Below are 24,746 nucleotides of genomic sequence, written 5' to 3' on the forward strand. Positions count from 1 at the left end.
AGGTGACTACTTCTCATGAGTGTGTGAAAACATCTGTGCAAGTAAGTGGAATCTGTATGCGGCCAGCACTGAATCAGAAAGGTGTCATTTTCCACGAGCTCATAGTGGTTTAGTTAAGATAGCCGATGTGATTCGAACTTATGCAGATAGATCTCTTAATAGCTGGAAATTGACTATTTAGTCTTTGAAGACGAAGTTGGCTTAATTGGGCAGCAATATCGAATCATGGAACAAGGCTCTTCACTCAATAAATACATTCTATCTTAAGCTCAGCTTTCATACCTTGGTACCTGATAAGGAAGTTGCGCCTGCTGGGTCTAAACACCTCCCACTGCAATTGGATTCCCAATTCCTGTCGGGGTGACCTCAAGCAGTCCAGATTGGCAACAGCACCTCCAAGACAATCACACTGAGGTTGGAGGACCCCCCCCCTACCCCACCCCCAGGACTGCGTGCTTAGTCCACAGCTGTTCACTCTGCTGACCCATGACTATGCAGATCAATACATCACGTTCGCTGACGACACAGCAGTGGTGGGCCTGATTAGTAAGATGCCGAGGTAAGATGCAGTCGCTAACAGACTGGTGCAGAGCCAGCAACTGGTACTTGAACGTTAAAAAACAAAAGGGATGGTTGTCGACTTCAGGAGGGCTCTGAGGGAACCACACTCCACTGACAATTGACAGTGTATCAAGTTCCTTGGAGTGCACTTGGCAGAGAATCTCACATAGCCAAGAAAGCCCATCAGCTCCTTTACTTCCTGCGAAGGCTGAGATTCATCTCCACCCTCTATCCTCACTACATCCTACGGAGGATGCATCGACAGCATCCTGCGCAACTGCATCACCGTCTGGTTTGGAAGCTGCACCTCCTCGGACCGTAAGACCCTGCAGAGGATAGTGACATCAGTGGAAAAGACCACTGGGGGCTCTCTTCCCATGATGAAGGACATCTACAACACTCGATGCAGGTGAAAGGCAATAAATATTGTGAAGGACTCCACACACCCCTCACGTAAACTGTTCTCCCTTCTGCCATCTGGTAGGAGATACTGCGGCACTCAGGCCCTTATGTCCAGATTGGGCAAAAGCAACAGTTTTTTTTCCACCAACCCATCGGTCTCCTGAATTCCCAAAATATTTGTGGATAGGGTACCATGGACTTTCACTGTATATGTTTTAATATTTTAATGAGTTTATCTTTTATTCTAACTTCTATTTATGTAAATATGCTCCGTGTTCCTGGAGGAACACTCTCATCTTTTCAGTGCGAGCATGGTATAAATGCTGAATAAAGGTGTCTTGACTTGACTTTATGAATTAATACGCATCAGGATTTCCTGTTGTGAAAGTTAATAAACGTCATTAATTTGATCCCTATTCTACACAATAGATCGAGGTCTGAAGCACATGAGTTATGCTGTGTACCAATACCAACGTAGAGTAGACATTGCTCATCCAAGGCATTCACTGGCCACAAGGAACAGCCAGCACAGATTTAAGTATGAATGTACGCTGCTGGATTGAGCTGAAGAGATATCAAAACTTGAAGATGATGCAAGGTCCACTGACACAATCTCTAGATTTTGAGAAAGTGTTTATTGTAATGCATTTGTGCAAAAATATAGACTCCCCTATATCCATCTGTCAACAATGTTTCACTTGCATAGCCAAGCACACAGACATCTTAAACAAATATCAAGATTACAAGAAATGTTCAACTTGTAGATGTTCACATTGCATAATTAATTGATCTTAAATCCTCTCTCTCTCTCTCTCTCTCTCTCTCGCTCTCTCTCTCTCTCTCTCTCTCTCTCTCTCTCTCTCTCTCTCTCTCTCTCCTTCCATCTCCTTCAGTACTGCCATGCCACACAGTTTAGAGGGAAATGAAAGGATCCATGGATTAGGCACAGACTAATTTCATAGTAGACTGGGTCTATCAGAAAGTGTGTGAATCAAGGATATTTTTCACAAGCCACAGTATCCTTTAATTCTCAAGATAGAAGATGATGATGAGAAGGTACAGGCTTTGAACACTCTAATGAAGGAACAAAGCAAAAGAATATTTCCTTTGGAAAACAGCTTTGAAATGACTCACACTCTCACTCACCTGGTAGCATTGCTGAAAGCTAAAGAGTTCTCATTTATAGATGTAGTACAGGAGTTAGGGTGTAGTTCAATTCACAGCTGGCACACACAGTTTGAAAATAGGGTAAAAGGTGAATGACTAAGATGTTGCTCCGAAAGATTCATCAAGGTTTTGTAGCTATGAAGAGATTTTAGTTTGTGAACAGACAGTTAGATTTGAGAACAGTTCAAGAGACAAAGAGATTCAGCCTGAACAGTTGTACATGAAAAGAACATAGAACAAAGTGTGGTCTCACCAGAGCTTCATATTTTATTGGTCGTGTGGGTTAGTTACAGACTGGGACTAAAATATCAGGGAATTCTGTCCTGCACAATCCCAACAATAATGATAACCTACACTTGGAGTGATTGCTTCTCAAGTGGACGATGAAATGACCAGCAAGCCACTTAGTTATCGGATATTTGGCACAGACATTAAATGCTGAGTTTGCCAGCAATGTCAAGGTAAACATTAGAGTGGTCCAACAAAATAATCCACACTTTAAATGCTGCTGAGTGATTGCTATCTCGATTGACAAAACTGAAAAACTTTCTGATAAAACTCATCACACCTCAATAACACTGGATAACAAAGATTTTGCTTTCTGGACACTTTGGGGTGTATTTTATGGATTTGGGGTTAGTGATCATGAAAATCACCTTAAAACTTTCCTATTATGAACCATTCTTATGAGATAAAATCTATTCTTGTGATTTCCTGTCATACTTTTAAGTGTACTAGTATATTGCCCATGAAGCAAGCTGCTTTGGCCAGTCCATACCTATGCTGTGCAAATGTTGTCTTCGGCCTACGATTGCTTAGTCAGGATAGATGCAGACAGGCTATAAAGCAGCTCACATATACAGATGTTGTGCATTACATTGATATAAGATAAATGCATGTTGATGCACATGTTCTTTAGGCAACACCATCGTGGATCTACTTAAAAATAGCATTTATTTTCTTCAGAATGATTCAATACAGCAGAAATGTCTCAGCAACGTTGCAACAGCTGTGATACATTCTGTTATGTTTGTGCTGAGTACACGCTTCATGCTAAATTCAATAAAAGTTAATTCAGTGTTTCCCCAACTTTCTACGTAATACAGCAAATCTAAAATTATCCTTGAGTTCAGCGTGAAGTTGTCTTTATTAATCCCCCATTGTTTTTTCAGGAAACAAACCTTTTGGGAAAAAAAATTGTTGTCCAGTGCAATGGTTCCATGAGTATCTATCCTAACACAGTCAGCAAGTTAAGTCAAGTTTATTGTCACCTGATTAAGTCAAGTACAACCAAATTAAAAAGCGTTTTCTGGTTCTCAGTGTTAAACACACAGATACACAATTAAATATAACACACATACACACAATACATATGCAGAATAAGTATTGCTTCATGAATATGAGAATCTTGGATAGTTAGTGAGAGCTGGTCCTTTGGTCATTCAGTGTTCTCACTGCCCATGGGAAGAATATGTTTCTCAGTCTGGTCGTGCTGGCTCTGATACTCCTGTATCTCTTCTCCAATGAGAGTAGATGAAAGATGCTGTGTGTAGGGTGGTCCTCAATGATTTTGCATGCCCTCTTCAGATGATGATCCTGGTTCTTCACATTGATGGGGTGGATGGAGAGAGACACCACTGATCCTCTCTACCATACTTAAGGTCTTGTGGCTTGATGTCCAATCTATTTCTCTACACCGTGATGCTGCCTGTTAGGACACTCTCGAGAGTGATCCTTTAGGAGGTTGACATAATGGTGGCTGGTAGCCTTGCCCACTTCAATCTCCTCAGGAAGTGCAATCACTGTTGCTCCTTCCTGAAAAATGAGAAGTTAAGTGTCGTGATAGGTGACAAGAAACTTGAAGCTCTCCACTATCTCCACTTCAGACTTGTTGATGTGTAGCAGAAGGTGGTCATTCCTGGTCCTCCTGAAGTCCACAATTATCTCCTCTGACTTAATCAAATAAGAGAGCATAAAGCTTCCATGTGAAGAGGAGAGGATTCGGCAGATTATGTCAAGACAATAAAAGCACAACGTGGTAAGGAGGAATTAAGATGAAGATAGTTGCATTAAAACGATTCTTTCACTGTGAAAAGACATCAGTAGGTGGGAAGTTTAGCAAGTTTGCGGATGATACAATGAGTAATGAAGTTATGATCAGTTTAGAGGGTTGTCAAATAATGCAACAGTGTCTGCCTGTCCCGCATCGGACTTGTCAGCCACAAACGAGCCTGCAGCTGACGTGGACTTTTACCCCCTCCATAAATCTTCGTCCGCGAAGCCAAGCCAAAGAAAAAAGAATAATAATCAGTTAAAATGTTGGTAGAGAAATGGCTGATGGAGTTTCATCCAGATACGTGTGAGGTGTTGCTCTTTGGGAAGTCAAATGTAAAGGGAAAGTACACAGTTAATGGAAGGACTGTTAAAAGCGTTGAGAGATCTAGATGCCCAAGTCTATTGCTCCTTGAAAACAGCCACACAAATAGATAGGGTGGTAAAAAAGGGTGTATGATTTCAGAGGGTGGGTCATTGAGCACAAATGTAAGGATATCAAGTTCCAGCTGCATAAAAATTTGGTTTGGCTGCACTTGGAGTCTTGTGTACAGTTCTGGTCACCCCATTACCAGAAGGATGTCAACTCTTGAAAGGGTACAGAGGGGCTTACCAAGATGCTGCCTGGATTAGACTTTATATGCTCTGGTGGGAGGTTAGTCAACATCGGGGGCTGATGGGAGACCTGATAGAAATTTGTAAAATTATGATTGAGCTTGATAGAGTAGTCGAAATCTTTTTTTTTTAACCCAGGTTAAAAATATCAAGTACTGGAGCTCATGCACTTAAGGTGATGGGTTGGAAATTTAAAGGTAAAGACTTTTACACAGTTTGTTAGATGCCTGGAATGAGTTGCCAGGTAGTTGTGGAAGTGTATAAGAAATCCTAGATAGATACATGACTATGCAGAGAATAGACGGGAATGTATCGTGTCAGAATCAGAATTTAATATAAACAAGTCAGGAAATTGTATTGTGGCAGCATCACAGTGTAAAACATTCATATAAAGACCTTACAAAAAATAAATAGTGCACAAAAAGGCTTTGGTTCATTGATCATTAAGGAATCTGAGACCAGCAGGGAAGAAGCTGTCCTTATGATGCTAAGTGCTCACCTTTAGGCTCCTGTACTTTTGTCCCGATGGTAGCAGAGTGAAGAGGGCATGGCCTGGGTGGTGGGGGGGGGGGGGGTCTTTGAGGGTAGAGGCAGCTTTCTTGAGATATCTTGTATATGCCCTCTGGTGTCTGTGATGTTGCAGGCCGAGTTAGTATCCCTCTGGAATTTTCTCTTATCCTGAATGTTGGCGCCCCCATTCCAGACAGAGGTGGAACCAGCCAGAAGGCTCTCCACAGTACAACTGTAGAAGTTTTTGATAGCCTTTGGTGACATACCGAATCTTCTCAGACTCCTCACGAAGTATGGCCTTCTTCATGACTGCATCAACGTGGAGGCTCCAGGACGGAACCTCAGAGTCGTTGACATCTAGGAATTTCAAGTTCTTGACCCTCTCCACCTCTAAGCCCTTGATAGTTCATTTTCTTCTAATTTCCTCCAAGCTGCAGAGATTTAGTTTACTTTCAGCATTATGTTCAGCATAGATATGTATTATGTTCTATGATTTTGTTTCTATGTTCAGTGTAAAAATGTCAAATACTGGAGGTCATGAATTAAAAATAAGTGGAGAAAATTTAAAGGAGATGCGCAGGGAGTGCAGCTTGTGGGAGCTTGCTCTGTAAAATGGCGGCAATATTCCTATAATCGATAAGTGACTATTTTAAATATTTCAGAAATATTTAATTGGCTGTGAAACTGTCGTGAGATGAACTTAGAGATATGAAAGGTCACAAGATCACAAGATATAGGAGTAGAAGGAGGCCCATTAGCCCATCAAGTCTGCTCCACCATTCTAATCATGAGCTGATCCATCCTCCCACTCAGTCCCATTGCCCAACCTTTTCCTCTTAACTCTTGATGCCCTGACTAATTAAATACCTGTCAATCTCTTCCTTAAATACACCCAATGACCTCACTTTCACAGCTGCCTGTGCCAACAAGTTCCACAGAATCACAACTCTTTGGCTTCAGACATTTTTCCACATCTCAGTTTTAAATTGATGCTCTTTCATCCTGAAGTTATGCCCGTTTATCCTTGACACCCCTTGCATGGGAAACAACCTTTTCAGATCTATGAAATCCCCCTTCACACTTCTGTACTCTGCAGTCCAAGAGCCGACAAGCTAGCCCTTTCATTCCTGGTATCATTCTGGTAAATATTCTCTGAACCGTCACCAATGCCAGCACATCTTTTCTCAAATAAGGCACCCAAAACTGTGAACAGTACTCCAAGTAAGGACTTACAAGTGCCCAACAGAGCCTCAATAATACATCCCTGGTATCCTAACGCCATTCCTTTTACACCAAGTTTTCATCAAATTACATTTAATTTACTTGTGGAGTTATGGAATTTTTTTTTACCACAAGCAGCTTTCAATCTCCACATTCCTCACCTGTGGGGGATACATTCAGTCCACAGACCCATTTTATCTGTGGAGTTCATCCTAGTCTCATTCTCAGAAGAACGTAGTTACTCCTCCAGAAGGCCGACCAACCATTGCTACAAGCCAAATGATAATTTCAGAATTAGGGTGGCTCAATTAATGCAACGCTATTACACTAGGGTTCAAATCCGCCTCTGTCAGTAAGGAGATTTTTTATGCTCTCCCCATGACTCTGTGTATTTTCTTCAAGGGCACTGGTTTCCTCCCACGTTTCAAACATGTGCAGGTTAGTGGGTTAATTGGCGTAGTTGAGCATTGCAAGTTTTAGGCTGGAAGGGCCAGCTACAATGCTGTATCTCAATTTTTTTTTTTAAATGGCATTGCTTTCTTGAATGGTCTTAAGAAGGCAACACTGAGCCGTTTTCTTGGCTACTGCGGACTGTGTGGCAAAGATACTCACTGTTGTTGGGTAAAGAATTTCAGGATTTTGACCAGTGACAGTAATACTCAACAAAAAAGTTGTACTAACAATGATCACACAAATATCTATGTCGCCTTCCAGCTGAGGACAAAGGACACATCCAGCTTTGTGTTGTTATAATAGCAATATTGGTAGATATTTTGCATCTAATAGAATATTATATAGCTATGAGAGAATAGTGGGAATCTCTATAGGGACTTCATTCTGAAGGCAAGGGTGTCTCCCATCTTGCCATGGAGAATTAGCTACACTTCAAAAAGTCAGCTTCTCAATCACCTTCTCTCTGGTGATCTTGACTGCACTCACTCCTTTTCCCTGCCACCCTTGAAAATCAGGTACGCTGCTAATGTCTTCCACTGTGAAAACTTAGGCAAAATACTCATTCAGTTCCTCTTCCATCTCCTTGTCTCCCATTACAATGTCTCCAGCATCCTATATCTATGCTTGCCTCTTTCTATCTCTTCATATGATTTAAAAATCTTCTGGTATCCTTTTTTATGTTATTTTCTGGCTTTCTTTCAAAGTTAATCTTTTCCTTCTAAATTACCTTCTTAGTTGCTTTCGGTATGCTTTGAAAAAACTTTCCAGTCATGTCTCTTTCCATTCATTTTTGCTTGCTTGCGTGTCATTTCTTTTACATTGGCTTTGACTTCTCTTGGCAGCCACAGTTGTGTCATTTTTTCTTTTAAATGTTTCTTATGTTTTGGAATATACCCGTCCTGTCCCTTCCTTATTTCTTGCAGAATCTCCCGTCATTGCTGCTCTGCCGTACCCCCTGATAGTGTGCCTTTCCAAGCAACATTGGCCAGTTCCTCTCTCATACCTCTGTAGTCCCCTTTATTCCACTTGTATACTGTCATATCTGATGTTAGTTTCTCCTTTTTAAACTGCAGGGTAATTTCCATCGTTTTACGATCACTGCCTCCGAAGTGTTCCCTTGACTTCAGCCCCCTTATCAACGCCCGCTCATTGCACAAGGGTTCATGTGCCAAAGGACTTGTTCCTGTACCGTTCTATGTTGCACGTTCCGTGTTTTCATGTGGCACTTTTAACAGGGAAAACTGAGGCCGCAGTACACAATAAGCTCATGGCCAAGTTAAAAGCTTCATCATCCTAGAGTGGCTTTTCAACATGCATTGATGTAAATGCATCACATATGGCGGATCCTTTTAGTTTCATGTTCCATATTTGTTACTTTATGTCTGGTGTCAGTGCACATGGCACCAGTGCTCCATCATGTTATTGAGCTGAAAAAGCACATCTAATGAATGCAAATGATGCAAACAGTGCTATAAATGGGAAGAATTGCCTGATTGCCCTCAGGATGCAAGACAAACACATTGAAGGCTCCAGCTAGAAATCAAACCATCCTCAAAAAGATTGAATTCCCTGTTCATGAGCTTGAACTAATTATAGTCGAATCCATAAAAAAATGCTTTACTTGCGACTGAAGCTAAAATCGCATCTCTCGCATATGTCCCTGTGTATCTGCCAGAGTGCAGCTGATAAACTGAGCGTAAGATGGAACAGTAGCAGCATAGCCACAGCTGGTTGAATGCACTGGGGGATGAGAATAAGCCAAGCTTGGTTGGCAGGTCTAAGAGGGGCATATGAATTTACAATTTTTTGCGCATTAGGGTGGCTTGGAATTATAGCAACGACACAAACGTCTCCGAAATTTGAATCCTGTGACTGCTGAGAAATTCTAGAGCTCCAGTGACATGAATTCAGAAAGCAATTCTAATTCCATGAAGTGTCCCGAGGAGCTTCACAGGAACACATTTGCACTGCAATTACTCAGTCAGGCTACTCCAATGGCAACTTTTAAACGTCTACCATTGAAAAGGACAGGAACATAACACCACCTGCAGTTTCCCCTCCAAGACCTGTATAGTACTGAACTGGAACTGCCTGCCTGCCAATGTCTACATCAGAAAGATTGCCGAAGTTCAGGAAATGGCTAATCATCGCTTTCTCGGGGGGGGGTGGGGGAAATGAAGGACAGGCTGTCAATACTAGCCTTGCCAGATCCCAAAAGTGACGATGAAATAAAATTCATCAGAAGAATGGACATTTGATTGTACTGAGAGCTTGCTGAGGCTAAGGGCTCTGAAGGAAATCACAACATCTAGATAAGTAATTCCCAGAATTCTCCATGTTTGTGCAGTGCTTAAGTTACTGGGCTACAAAACAAAGGTCAAACCATTGAATCAGAGATACGAGTTCAAATCTCCTAGCAGCAGATGGAGGATTTAAATGTTATTATTTACAGGTGCAAAAGTAATGTTCACAAAGACTGCAACATGGACACACGAATATGCAGGGAATTAAAGGGATTTGTATCATATGCAAGCCCCAGTGTTTTAGTTCACTTTCAGAGCAGACATTGTGGGCCAAAAGGCCTGTTCCCATGTTGCACCATTCTATGTTGAATAAGTTAAATATGAAACATCTCAAAATCTAAGAAAAAAACCTGTCTCAGTAGCCATGAAATTACTGGATTGTTATAAGAACCATGGCCTCTAGGGGAGGAAATGTATCATCTTTACCTTCTTTTTGCCGATACCCAATTTAAGATCCACCATTGTGTTGTCTCGTGTCTTGATTCTGTAAAAGCCCAAATTATCCACGATGTCTCGTACCCCATGATGGATTGCAGAAAACGAAATACAGCCTTGGTTTAAGTCTGTGATGAGCTGATCTTGGTTCACCTAGGTTCCAACTAGAGCAGCCTGTTTTGCTGGGATTGTTCAGCTAGGAAAGCAATATGCAATGACAAAATGAGATCTGATGGAATTATGAAAAGTTAGATCACATGGAGAGATTTTTTTTCCCACCCCCCTTTGCAGAAGTGTCTATAACCAGAAGGCATAGATTTAAGGTCAGGGGTGGGAGATTTAGAGGAGGTTTGAAAAATATTTGTTTCATCCAGAGGGTGGTTGAAATACGAAACACACTGCGGGAGGGTGTTAGGTCTGCTTTGTTCATGAATGAGTGAGTCAGACACCAGACTGAGTCGAAATCAAGGTTCTTTGTTCTTTATTACCGGATTGTAACACTTGCAACTAACAGTGTTAGTTGGAGAAGGCGCATTCTGCCGTTATCAGCAAGTGGTGTTTTTTTTTATACCTCAGGATACGTACTTAGTAAATTATCATACCATTACATTGTCCAATGAATAAGCTGTTGCTACCCTTCTCTGTTAGTCTGCTACACATCATCTTGTTATTGCCACACTTATCTTGAGTGTACAAGGTCACATCTGCATCTTGTTACGGCCCAGCACTGGGTGACTCCTTCTTCATTCCCAGCTCATGATGTTTTTACCTAACAAGGGGGGAATGTGAATTCAGTGCCTCACAGTGTTTAAGGGAGCATTTTGATGAGCACTGGAAATGCCCATGGGATTAGTGTAGAGGAAAACCTGCTGGCTGACTGCCAGAAACATCTTCCCTGCTGCTCCCCTCTCTGCTTTCTGCAGGGACCCCTCACTCCATGACTCCCTCATCTACTCCTCTCTTTCCACCCCTTGGCATCTACACCTGTGGCCACAGGAGGTGCTCCACTTGTGGCCACGCCTCCTCCCTCACCACCATTTAAGGCCCCAAACAGTCCTTCTAAGTGAAGCAATAATTCATTTGCGAAGCTGCAGGGGTCTCCTCTATATCGGAGAGACTGGACGTAGACAGGGAGAATCACTTCATTAAGCACCTCAGCTCTGTCCACTGCAATAGTGTGGATCTCTCAGAAGCCACCAATTTCAAATCCCTGACATATCTATGCCAGACTGACACTACCTGCAAATTGGAGGAACAACACATCATATTTCGTCTGAACAGCCTCCAACAAGATGGCGTTATCATCTACGTCTCCAGTTTCCATTAGCTCCGCTGCCCACCACCCATCTTTCCCTATGCCTCCCTTCCTCATGCTCTGCCTCTCTCTCTCTCTCTCTCTCTCTCTCTCTCTCTCTCTCTCTCTCTCTCTCTCTCTCTCTGCCTCCTTTCACAGAGCCAGAAACAACAACCCCTCCCCCAATCAATATATAACCATATAATCATATAACAATTACAGCACGGAAACAGGCCATTATGTCCCTTCTAGTCCATGCCAAAACTCTTACACTTTCCTAGTCCCACTGATCTGCTTCCCACTTTACTCTCTCCTGTCCTCATTATATCCAATGACCAGTTTTTATTTGTCGGTCTGTCTTCCTCTCCCTCCCATTCCTCCCTTTTCACCAATCTTTTAATATAGGGGCTTTGCCTATTTTTAGCTCATAACTTGAGGAAGGACTCTGGCCTGATATATCTATACCTCCTATGGATGCTGCGAGACTTGTTGAGTTCCTAAGGCATTCTGTGGTTTTACTTCTCTTCACCACAATGGGCTGACTGGCCAGTTTCGGTGTCTAAGACTCTTTTATTTCCTGACACAATACCTTTTGAATTGCCTGGTGAATGTGGCTAGTTGGAAGAAAGGAATGAACAAAGGAATATGCTGAAAGTGTGCAAAGTGGAATGAAGCTGTTGCCGGAAATCTGAAACAAGTGAAAATGCTGAAAGTACCATCAAATCAGTCAGCATCTGAGGAGAGAGAGAGAGATACTGAGCACGTTGCAAGTGGATGACCTATCTTGGACAGACTACATCTCCTCACTTGTCAGGAAGGTGCAACAGTGACCGCACTTGCCGAGAAGATTGAGGCAGGCCAGGTTACAAGCATCCATCCTGTCAAATTTCTACAGGAGGTCTTTGGAACTAAACAGGGCTGTTAGATGATAGACTGGTTATCTGCATAATTGCTGTATTAAAAATTGAGTCCAAAGGGGTACAAGGTGTCAAGAAAGAGCAAGAGGTTCTATACCTCAAGCTTGTGTTGGGCTTCTTTGGAACAGTGGATGGAGCCCAAAGACTGAATGGGAAAGGGGAAGGGGCTGTTATTGGCTCTGCAAAAGGAGACAGAGGGAAAAGAGAAGGGGGTGGGGAGAGAGAGAGAGAGAGAGAGAGAGAGAGAGAGAGAGAGAGAGAGAGAGAGAGTGGGGGGGAGAGAGAGGGGAGAGAGAGAGGTAAGGAGACCTAAGGAAGGGGGAGGGGTGGCTAACAGAAACCAGAGAAGTCAATGTTAATGCCATTCAATTGGCAGGTGTCCACACAGAATATGAGGTGTTGTTCCTCAAATTTGTGGGTGATCTCATTCTGGCAGATTCATGTCAGTAAGTGAATGGGGGTAGGGAGAAATAAAGAGACAAGTGGATGAAAGTCGGTGGGCCTTTTGTTTATTTCTGTTCTTTTGTATATATTATTTATTACTCAAAATAAAGGATACAATCAAAGCAGAAGACAAATATGCATAGAATTTTCTCCCCTATAGTCCCTCACCCCCAATCCTAACCCACCTCCCACCTCTCCCCACTCCCTTCTAAACTACCCTGAAAAAAAGAAAAAAGAATAGAAAGTAGGAAAAAAAAGCAGAGGAGATCAACTCACATAACAATCGTTCAATATCGCCATGGTTTGGTGCAACCCCAACAGTGGGAGAGAAATAAAAAAAGCTACTACTGATTTAAACCCATATATTTCATATACAGGCTCCACACCTTGACAAAAAAAAGGATAATTATTACGTAAATTATACGTTATCTTTTCCAGCAGAATACAGGACCTCATTTCCACATGCCACTGTTGAATACTTAAATCAGTCTCATTTTTCCAAGTAATAGCCAAACATTTTCTTGCCACAGCTAATGCCAGTCTCAAAAAGCAATTTGAAACTTATCTAATTTTAATTCCAAACTCAGTTTTTTAAAAATATAATCCATTAAAAATACCATAGGCGCAAGCAAAATTTTGAATTTAAATAAACATTCTAAAAAATTCCATAATTCTATTCTGAAAAGGTTTTGCTGTCTCACACCACCAAATCGAGTGTAAAAGGGAACCAACTTTTGTTTATTTCTTGAGTAGAGGCCCAATCAGAGCCCCTTCATCACACAGAGCAGTCACCTCCTCTTCCTACTTCATTGCTCGCAACAGATGGAAGTTGATTGGGTCTTCAAAGCTTAACTCAGTTCTCAGAGCAATTTCATCAATCCCATGATGCTATTTACTTCACTATTCGCCAGTATGCGCCCATCAGCCTCCTCCTGATTCTTCCTAGCCCGACTGCTCAAAGGGGTCCTTTGGAGGAGCTGATTAGCCTAACAACTTATCATTGTAATGTGGGACACAATCAGAGGGCCCAGGGGAAACTATGTAAACTCCACACAGACAGTGTCCAAGGATGGAACCTAGAGCTGTGAGGTGGGGCTATCAACTACTACCACTCTGCCTCTGCTCTCCCTCCAGCCCCCATCCCCAACACTGGAACACGGTCCCACCACTGGCCATTATTTAAGCTTCAGTTTGGTAGATTTTTACATAAAAAGGGAATTGAGGGATATGGGGAAAAGGTGGGTAGGTGGAGTTGAGTCGATGATCAGATCAGCCATGATCTTATTGAATGGCGGAGCAGGCTCGATGGGCCAGATGGCCGACTCCCACTCCTGTTTCTTATGTTTTTATATTCTTATAAAAAGTCATTGACTCTAGACGACACTTTCCTTATTCTAAAATATCCTAATTTCAAAATATCATCTTCCAAAATCTTGAGCTATGATATTTCGAATTTCTGTCTCTTTAATCCAATAAATCTAACTCTGTGACTATTGCTTTATGTAGCTTTAATTTGTTGATAAAACCGATAAACATTTTGCATAGCCTCATATTCAGACTTTTATATCAATGAATAACAAAGTATTTAATGTACAATAGAGATGCAAAATGTATATAAAGAAGCTATAACTTTAAAGAGATTCATAATGATATTTAAAGAGATTCATGGAAAAATTCAAAGAAAATTTCTCGTGCTCACGCTTCCTTCACATGTTGTCGAATAATGAGCAAGCCATTAGTCTGGGCAGATATTATGACATATTCCATCATAGTCACTATGGTAACACCACAAACAATAGTTCTATTAAAGAGACAGGCATTTTAGGTGGTGGAGGTCCACGGTAGGACTTCTCTGTTGTGTTCCATGTACGGTTCCCAAATTTGTTTGAATACTGTGATGTTATTTCTTAAATTTTATATTATGTTTTCCAATGGAATACATTTATTCATTTCTATGGACCATTGCTGTATTCTCAGGCTATCTTCTAATTTCCAGGTTGACAGTCTGCATTTTTTTGCTACAGCTAAGGCTATCATAATAAATCTTTTTTTGTGCTCCATCTAAATAGAGTCCAAGTTCTTTATTTCTTATATTACTTAGAAGAAAGATCTCTGGATTTTTTGATGTTGTTTTTTGTGATTTTATTTAATACCTGGTTTAGATCTTCCCAAGACTTTTCCTTTCCTTTTCCAATCTTTTTATTATTATTATAATTTATAAACACATACAGTTCAAAGAGATATGAAAAATACATAGTAAGTAATGAATTAATACAGAGATATTAAACAATAATATTGCAGAATAAAAATATATCATAAAAAAAAATTTAGATCAGTTTAGAGTATGAACTATCTCTAAAAAAAATGATATAATTAATAAAAATATATAAAAAAAGAGAGAAAAAAAAAACCCAAAAAGGAAGAAAAGACAAATCTGAATTAAAAACTTTAAAAAAAAAATACCTACCGATATAGCTAAATCACGCCGATCACTCCGATCTCATCTAACAGCCCAATTATCATACATAATCATAAAAAGAAAACAGAGCCAGATCAACTCACCACAAATGAAGATATTGAATAAATGGTCACCAGGTTAACTCAAACTTAGAAGGGGATTCATAGACAGAGTTTCTAATTTTCTCTAAATTTAAACATAGTATTTAAACTTTTCCACTTTCTCACATGCCCAAATTGCATGTACTGTTGTTCCTGTTTCCTTCTTACAGCGAAATGACAGAATGAGAGGAAGACGAAATGAACTGATCCAGTGTGTAAAAGTAGATGACACAATTTTCTTGTTTATTTTCATTGTGTGATGACATTTTTTAATGGGTTCAATGCATTGTATATGTTGAACGTTTAGTGGGTGGGGAGGGGGGTGGGAAGGAGGGAGGGAAGGGAGGGGGGAAAGGGGAGAAAATGACACTGAGTAATTTCAAGTGGGAAATGTTTATGTGTATTTTGGTCAATATGGTTCATAGTGTGAAAAATAAAAAATTTAAAAAAAGAGACAGGCACAATTTTAACTAAGAGTTAACCACACAAGGTTTTAACCTTTACACTGACCTCATTCCATGGGGAGATCTTCCCTCAATGGCTTCCAACCTTCCAGTTTGTCAGCCCCACGTAGCCCACTGCGTCTCCTTCTCCAATGGCCATAAACAGAGCGATTCAGATGTAACTATGCTTTCAACCTGCTCTTGTCCCATGTAACTCTGATCTTGACTCTTCCCCTGCTCCCTTGCATAAAACTAAATGAATTTCTTTTTAATTGCAGGTAAAATAGATGTGAAATAAAAAGAGAAAATGGTGGAAGATTCGCATCATTTCAGATGGCATCCATTAAAAGAGAAACACAGGAATGTTTCAAGTTGAAAACCATCCACTTATATCTTTGACATCTCTCATGCTTTTTGTCACTTTAACAGTTTCCAGTATCCTGATCCAAAAGGGCTGATTTTCACCGTGGGCATCTGCTACCTTGATATTTCCAAACTATAATGTTTAAGAATCCTTTAATCTCTTTCTTGAACAGAGGCACACATGGCTATCACACTCATTCATCTTGATGAGCTTGTCCTTGCATTGAGTCAATGCACTTTCCCAAACCAAACGACAGCTATGGGCACGGGAGCCAAGTGATGCTTATCTCTTTGTGGCTTACATCGTAAATTTATAGTCAGGCTCCCTCTCTCAACTCTTTCACCATTATAAGGTTATCAAGTTTGCCGATGACACAACAGTCGTTGGCCTCCTCAGCACCAATAATGAGTCACAGACTGCAGAAGAGGTGGAAATTTTCGTGAAATTATGCGAGAATAATAACCTGAGTCTCAACATGGATAGGACAAAGGAGATGATTGTGGACTTCAGGAGGAAAAGGGTTGAATGCTCTCCACTGCACATTCTTAGCTTGGTATTGGAGAGAGTGGAGAGTAGGGTCGGCGCCAATGGGGGGGGCATCGGTGGGCATTTCCCCCCGTGAAGTGCTGTCCCCCATACGCTCACAGCCTTCGCTCGCCATCAGACCCGCCCCTTGCCCTCATCACTAGCATGCGTTAAGCATCACTAGCATCTAATTTGATACATGCTAGTGAGTCTCCCAGCTACGTCAGAGGGACGGAGGCTATAACATTAATCGGCATGAAGGTACCAGCATCAGCATTCCCCACCCACCCCCTCCCCGTGCAAGTTTACGAGCATTGGACTGTGCCCTCACCCCCGTTACCCTAATTCTCCCCCCCCCACTTGTTCTGGTGCTGACCCCGATGGAGGGCCCCAATTTCCTCAGAGTCCATTTAATTAGTGACCATTCCTGGACACCCAACATCTCTTCACTTGTTAGGAAGGTGCAACAGTGACTGCACTTTCTGAGAAGACTGAGGCAGGCAAGATTACGAGCCTCCATCCTGTTAAATTTCTACAAGACCACCCTAGCCAGCTGCATCACAGTATGGTACAGAGGTTGCTGCAGAGGTTGGATTAGAGGTCATTTGACAGGAACACAAGAGTGGCAGAAAGGATCACAGAGGTCTCCCTCCCCTCCCATCTCCATAGACATGATTGACTGGATCGTTGTTTGAAGAGGGCTCGCAAAATTGTTGAGGACCCCTACCACCCCCATCAGGAAAGAGATACAGATGTATCTATCACAGCCAGATCCACCAGGATGAGAAATAGCTTCTTGCTACAGGCAGTGAGACTACTGAATGACTGATGAACTGCTCATACCAAAGCCTCCAAGTCTCAATTTATTAAAAAATATTTATTTATTTTTGTAAATGTATATATTTGTACTGCATATGTATTGTTTGTCTATGTGTTGTGTCTGTATATCTGTTTCCATGTATTTTTCTTCAAGGACCAGATAACACTGTTTTGTCAGGTACTCCCTGACAGACATCCGTGTTCCGTTCTGGATGACCAGTTGTATCTCGGAATGAACGTATGTCGGGGAATTGCCCTACCTGTGATACTGAAGAATAAAATGATGGAATTCCTTCCATTCTCTGTCTCCAAATCCCTCTCATTCTCTCTGTTGCTGCAGACCCTGAGCACCCACCGACTCTATTGGCCTCTAAAATCTTTCTGACCATCAGAATATTGAGCAACTGAATCACAAAAAAGTGGAACACAAGGAGTTAAAATGCAGTGTAATATCTCAACATGGCGGCCACCAAGGCCAGCTCTCGAAAGAGAGTGGACACCAGCCAACATGGCGGCCACTAAGGCCAGCTCTTGCAATAGGTTGGAACCGGTCAACATGGCGGCCACCAAGTCCAGCTCTCGCAAGAGGTTGGATACCAGCCAACATGGCGACTACCATAGACGGGCCAAATTTTCACCATAATTGCACAAGTTTTATAATTTTCTTTTTTTTATTATTTTCTGTCATATGTGCAGATGGACGCAAGTTGCACAGGTTGCAAGTTGGGAAGTACGTCTACTTGTACAATCAGATGATAATAAACTTGAACTTGAAGTAATTTCTTTCCATGGAAATATAGAACTCTGGAATGTCATCCCTTTTGCTACCAACTCTGATCCTGCTGCCACTTCACTTGGTCCCTCTTGTGTCCCTTTCTTCATCTTCAAGGAAGGTTAGCAACTTTACAAGCTCAGTCTACCACAGCAATCAGATTTGCTTCTACCCAACTTTCTGTAAGATTGGCATCGTATTTTGACAGTTCTTTTGTCTCTGTCCTATCTTCTCTTATGACAACACTTATTTTTACAATGCATTAAAGTTTTCTTTTCCTTAACAATTGGAAATGGTACAGAAGTTGTCTGGTTTAGATGGCATGAGTTGTGGAAAGAGATTGGACAAAATTAGGTTTAAGTGTGGGAGAATACCTGATAGAGGAGCATAAGATCATAAGAGGAATAGATAAGGTGAACATCTGAATATTTTCCTCAGGGCAAAATTCTTACACATGTGTGGACATACATTTCGGGTGAGGGGCAGAAAGATGAAGGGAGAAGTGCATGGAAAATATTTTACATCAAAAGTGGTGTATACTTGAAATGCGGTACCAGGACTAGTGGTGGAAGCTTCAGTAGAAGTTTAAGAGGCTTCTAGATAGACTCCTAAATATGAAGGGGATGGGAGGCTATCCATCTGATGTAAGCAGCAGATTAGTTTGATGTGGACATCATGTTCCACAAAGACATATAATCCCAAGGGCCGATTCCTGTGCTGTACATTTCTGTTTTGTAATTGCTTTCCCTTTATGATGGTTGATGGGTCTCTCAACCCCAACTCCTCTATTGCCCATGCTTCTGTTCTCATCACCTCTCCTCCCATACTGTTCCCCTTGCAACATCTCAGTCCAACTCATCCATTTCCCAACTACTCATGCTGGGGCATATTCCCATGTAACTGCAAAACTTGCAACCTTTGATTTTTTACCTCTGACTCCTCCCACACACTGGAGTCCTAAACATCCCTTGCAGGATTCACTTGTATTTCCTCCAATCAAGTGTATCATAATTTATATTCATATTCTTTTAAAACTTTGAGATTCAACACAGTAATAAACCCTTCAGGCCCATGAGCCCGTGCCACCTAATTAAACCTACATGGCCAATTAAGCTACAAACCTCATGCACATCTTTAGAATTTGGGAGGGAATCGGAGCACCTGGTGGAAACCTCCACAGACACAGGGAGAATGTACAAACTCCTCTCAGATAGGGCTGGAGTTGAGCCCATGTAACGGTCCTGGAATAACATTGCAGTAACCGCTATGCTAACTATGCCACCAGCATGGCCACATCTACTCTTCTTTTCCCTTTAGTTGTCTTCATTCATCCATTTATTAGGTGTGCAGAAAGCATTGCATTCCCCTTTACTTTTGTGGTCTTCAACCTTTCATAGATAATCCCTTTTGTTCTTTCCACCCTCTCCCTTCTCTGCAACTTTAAACGTACATGCTTTATTTTTCAGTTTTCCATTTCAGATGAAAGATTGACCCTGGTTTGTGGTGTGACCGTTTCACTCGACTTTACAAAAAAATGTGCTTGGAAATGTGCTGCCCTAATGGCTAGATTTTCCCAATGGGTTCAGGGCCAGACACAGATAATCCATAGCAGACAGGATGAGCTGCAACAGTTCATTATTAATGTTGGTTTTCTAGGAGCTCAGATTAATTGCTTTAACATCTCTATTAGCTTTCCAGTGAAAAAGAATTCCGATTTTCATTGTTTTAAAATAAGCCTAAATGGATGGAATAATCTGAACTGGTTCTTGCCAAACTGGCCATTTCTTTAACATTTCTGCCCAATGATTTTCAACTGCAGCTCTACTTGCTTCTCATTCGATGGACAAAGAGTCACCATCTGTGTTAAAATCCCCTGCTGGAACACCCTTGGCTCCTCAGGTGGCAGAAACGCCTACATATAAAATCCAGCTCATCGTACCCACTTCCTTAGTGGAGGGGATGTTGAAAAAAGTGACTGAATTCGTGCTTGAATGGGTACTCTCAACAGACGCTCTGGTGGTCACACAATACTCCGATTTGAAGCCTGTACATTCCACCGCCTAATGAAGTGTGACTTCTGAGAAACTGGAGGATTTAATAAAATCCTGTGTCCACATTTCCCTTTCTTTGATAATGGTCCAATATGAACATAGCACATTGCACAGTACATTGTAGGAACAGTTTATTAGGCTACCATGTCTATGCCAACCATGACATCAATCCTGATAAATTCCACCTGACTGCAGTGTTCATATCCCTTTGTTCCTCCATTCCTTGCCTGTTCACATCTGTCCAAAATGCCCTTTAAGCATTTGTATTTTAAGAATTGTATTAGCATCTACCACCTCCCCTGACAGCACATTCCTAGCACCAAACATTGTACTACTTGCCTCTCACAGATATGTATCTTCCACCTCTCCCCATAAAGCTCTTGTACTTGATATTTTCACTCTGGGAAAAAGACTCCATCTATGCCTCTCATAATTTCATATAGTTATCTCAGATCAATCCTCAGCTCTGACACTCCAATCCAAGTTTGCTCAACTTTTTCTGCACTAATACTCTCTAATTCAGGAAACATTCTTGTAAAGCTCTTCTGTACCCTTTCCGAAGTCTCCTCATCTTTCCTTGAGAGTGGTGATCAGAACTGCACACTATATCCAAATGTCTAACTAAAATTTTATACAGCTGCAACATGAATTCCCAACTTTGATACTCTTGTCGCCTGACCAATGAAGGCAAGCATCTAATTCATCTTCTTTACCATTTGCCTGGCCATTTTTGGGTAGCTGTGGACTTGCAACTGAAGATCCTCATGTCGTTCATAAGAGTCCTGTCATTTGTTTTAAGATTGAAAATTCTTTTATTGTCATGCAATGAAAACAAAAAAGTTATATTGTGGAGATGCACATAATTGCAGCAGCGAACCGGCCCCACTTGTCATGTGCGGACAGTGGGGCAGCCATGGCAAAGATGGCATTGTGGGTCCTTCTCTTCTGATACAGATGCATGCGCGCTTATGTCAGTGTGATGTAAGTTCCAGAATGCAAGGGGTGGGTTCAGGACAGCTTGAGCCGCAGCGTGAATTTCAAAGCAAATCAGTTGTTCTAAACAAGTTCACAGCCTGTTGTCTCAGTTCTTTGCTGCGCTCTTGTATAGCAAGCCACACTGGTGACCCTGACAAGTCCCCACATTCTGAAGACTTGGCATAGGCGTAGGCACCGTTGCATTAAAGCTGCTGACCAGGAAGCCACCTCACAGGTCGATGACCTCATCCAGGCACCACCAGAGGAAGGTAAATACGCAACTCTTAAAAACCTCTTCATTAGCACTTACGGCCTATCACAACACGAGGACCTCTAGAGACCTTCACTTGGATGGCCTAGGGGACAGGTCTCCGACTGCCCTCATGGATGGGATCCTCACCTTGGCAGAGGTACACAAGCCCCGCCTCATGTTCGACCAGGCATTCCTCAAGCAAATCCCTGATGACATTAGGCTCCTACTGGACGACATAGATTTCAGCGGCCCATATAGGGTCGCAGCACGAGCAGATGTGCTCTATCCCTCCAAGCGCGAGCCCATAGACACAGTCAACTGTGTTACTAGGCCTCCACCCAGGCCAACACTCAAGATATCCAACACATGAGCAGGAACCCCCGCCCCCCCCCCCACCCCCCACACAAGAACTGAAAGGTCTGAGCCAAAATGGTGTTTCTATAATCAGCGGTGGGGTGCAGGAGCACACAGGTGCCTCCAGCCGTGCTCATTTCCAGGAATCGACAGAGCCAGCTGCCATTAATGGCCATGGCGGCTAGATAACTAAACAGCCTACTCAATGTATAGGACAGGATCTCGGGCTGCAGGTTCCCCATGAACACGGGGACAGAAATAAGCATCATTCCCCCGATGTCATTTGAGACATGCACGAGGCCTCATGCCCCCACCCTGTGCGCAGCCAACAACGCCGCCATTAAAAATTGTGGCAACAGGTGCATTCCTGTACATTTCGGCCTCTGTTAGGTGCCGCATGGATAGCAGTCTCTTCAATCTGAGGCGCCTGCAAGCTCACACCAAGACACAAGAGAAACTTGTCCGTGAACTACTCTTTGCAGATGATGCCGCTTTAGTTGCCCATTCAGAGCCAGCTCTTCAGCGCTTGACGTCCTGCTTTGCGGAAACTGCCAAAATGTTTGGCCTGGAAGTCAGCCTGAAGAAAACTGAGGTCCTCCATCAGCCAGCTCCCCACCATGACTACCAGCCCCCCGACATCTCCATCGGGCACACAAAACTCAAAACGGTCAACCAGTTTACCTATCTCGGCTGCACCATTTCATCAGATGCAAGGATCGACAATGAGATAGACAACAGACTCGCCAAGGCAAATAGCGCCTTTGGAAGACTACACAAAAGAGTCTGGAAAAACAACCAACTGAAAAACCTCACAAAGATAAGCGTATACAGAGCCGTTGTCATACCCACACTCCTGTTCGGCTCCGAATCATGGGTCCTCTACCGGCACCACCTACGGCTCCTAGAACGCTTCCACCAGCGTTGTCTCCGCTCCATCCTCAACATCCATTGGAGCGCTTACACCCCTAACGTCGAAGTACTCGAGATGGCAGAGGTCGACAGCATCGAGTCCACGCTGCTGAAGATCCAGCTGCGCTGGATGGGTCACGTCTCCAGAATGGAGGACCATCGCCTTCCCAAGATCGTGTTATATGGCGAGCTCTCCACTGGCCACCGTGACAGAGGTGCACCAAAGAAAAGGTACAAGGACTGCCTAAAGAAATCTCTTGGTGCCTGCCACATTGACCACCGCCAGTGGGCTGATAACGCCTCAAACCGTGCATCTTGGCGCCTCACAGTTTGGCGGGCAGCAACCTCCTTTGAAGAAGACCGCAGAGCCCACCTCACTGACAAAAGGCAAAGGAGGAAAAACCCAACACCCAACCCCAACCAACCAATTTTCCCTTGCAACCGCTGCAATCGTGTCTGCCTGTCCCGCATCGGACTTGTCAGCCACAAACGAGCCTGCAGCTGACGTGGACTTTTTACCCCCTCCATAAATCTTCGTCCGCGAAGCCAAGCCAAAGAAGGGAGGTGCAGACTTCCTGTGTGCACACTGTCTACTGGTAGACCTCCAGGGCAAAGATGGCATCGTGGGTCATTCTCTTCTGGTGCAGACCAGAAGAGCACGTACGCGCTTATATTAGCATGGCGCAAGTTCCGGAACGCAAGAGGCGAGCTCAGGACAGCCTTAAAGGCCGCAGGGTGAACTTCAAAATAAATTAGTTTATGCTAAACGATCTCTTAGCCTGTTGTCTCAATTCTTTCACTGGGCTCGAGCACAACCCACCACAATATTACCATCTGATTGGGTAATTGAGTTTAACTGTTGAAGACAAAGGAGTTGACAAGGAGAGACTTAGCAGAGAGCAGCTGATTGGGCAGTCGGGTTCAGTGGTAAAGAAAAAGGAGCAGCTGATTGGGCAATTGAGTTCAAATGGTGAAAGATAGAGGAGCAGCTGATTGGTCAATTGAGTTGAAGACAAATAGGTTAAAAAGGAGAGACCCAGTAGATAGCAGCTAATTGAGCAATCGAGTATAATAACCGAAGGGCAATCAAGGTCATGTGACACAAACATCACTAAACCCTTTCAGGTGGCCTGAACACCCCATTGTAAAGCCACATATTCTTCTCCCAATGTGGCTAAGGATGTACTCACCTAAATGTTTTGAAAGTGCCTCTGAGGCGCCGAAGCCAACCCTCCTCCAGGAGGGATCATCGGCAGAGAACTGAGCTCCCCCGATGCATCTGAATGCAACCAGGGAGTAAGGAGCTGTTTAGGGGAAGGCTGATGATGTCATCAGGATGAGACGCATTCGCGCAAATTTTGAGACAGCTGAGGCATGCAGGGCATTGTAGGTATGGTCTCTTTTTGCAGTAGATTTGAGGCTTACATTATCAGTGGACATTATGGGTTCTAATTGGGGAGATGCAGAGATTAGATTGCTTCTTAATCATTTGTCTCTAGAAGCCCAGAAAAGGGAGCTCACCGGGACAGTGAGGGATGGGCTTACATTTGAAGGCCTGGCCAGTGCATTTTCAGCACTTGTTAAAGCCCAAGTAGTGACCAAGCTAACGAGCCTGAGGAAAAAGTTTCAGTCAGTGCTGGATCACAATAGGAGGAGTGGCAGAGGTCATTTGGAGTGGCAGAGGTCATTTGGAGTGGCAGAGGTCATTTGGAGTGGCAATACTTGGAGCAATGCCTCAATATCTGGGGGATTAGCTACTCAGCAACACCCTTGAACGTAGTTAGTGCTCTGGAGAGCCCTGATTCCTCGATGCCCATTCCTGAGGCATCTAAGGCCACAACCAGCAGCGCTGATGGGGGAGACATGCAAGCCAAGGAGGGGCAGGTCACCGCAGATGATTCCACTGGCATGGATGTCCCCGAAAGAGACAATGCAGAGCTCACTGTCCGTGGAAGTGGTAAGGCGGGACTAGCACCAGAGCAGACAGGTTTTAAGTATCAAAAAGCACGTAATTCCAATATTGATGCCCTTTTCCTGATATGACCCACAGTAGCCCATTACAAAATGCAAGCGCCAGAGGTTGACGAAGGCTCGGCTTCTTTCTAAGGAGTTGGAGAGTGTGATGACAGCACTTGACAATGAGGATGGAGAGAGGGATCGCCTGCATGCAGAGATGATGCTGGAGCAGGAGAGAGCAATGCTTGGCAGTTTGAGGGAGGAGGAGGATGCAGTACGCCAGCCGGAAGTGGACAAGCAAGTGCAGGCGGTGATTGGGTTGTCATCTCCGCTGCATCAGCTCAGTGCTGCAACAGACAGGCAGTCCCCCATTTTCCAGAGATTGGTCACGC

At 43.0% G+C, this 24,746-nt stretch overlaps 2 long non-coding RNA genes across 2 annotated transcripts in view; one reads left to right on the forward strand and one right to left on the reverse strand.

The window, feature by feature from the left end:
* LOC138753783 (uncharacterized) overlaps positions 1-14,101 on the reverse strand; it is a 49,569-nt gene extending 35,468 nt beyond the window's left edge. Inside the window, exons 1-2 of the long non-coding RNA XR_011351431.1 lie at positions 14,074-14,101; positions 9,711-9,915 (exon numbers count right to left, since the gene is read on the reverse strand). This is a non-coding gene — a long non-coding RNA (uncharacterized lncRNA). The remainder of the gene's footprint in view (positions 1-9,710; positions 9,916-14,073) is intronic.
* A 71-nt stretch (positions 14,102-14,172) lies between these two features.
* Positions 14,173-15,758, forward strand: LOC138753786 (uncharacterized). The gene is made up of 2 exons (XR_011351435.1): positions 14,173-14,240; positions 15,655-15,758. It is a non-coding gene; the product is annotated as an uncharacterized lncRNA (long non-coding RNA).
* Positions 15,759-24,746: the final 8,988 nt, after the last annotated feature.

The sequence above is a fragment of the Narcine bancroftii genome, chromosome 1 (genome assembly GCF_036971445.1).
Source record: "Narcine bancroftii isolate sNarBan1 chromosome 1, sNarBan1.hap1, whole genome shotgun sequence".
NCBI lineage: Eukaryota > Metazoa > Chordata > Chondrichthyes > Torpediniformes > Narcinidae > Narcine > Narcine bancroftii.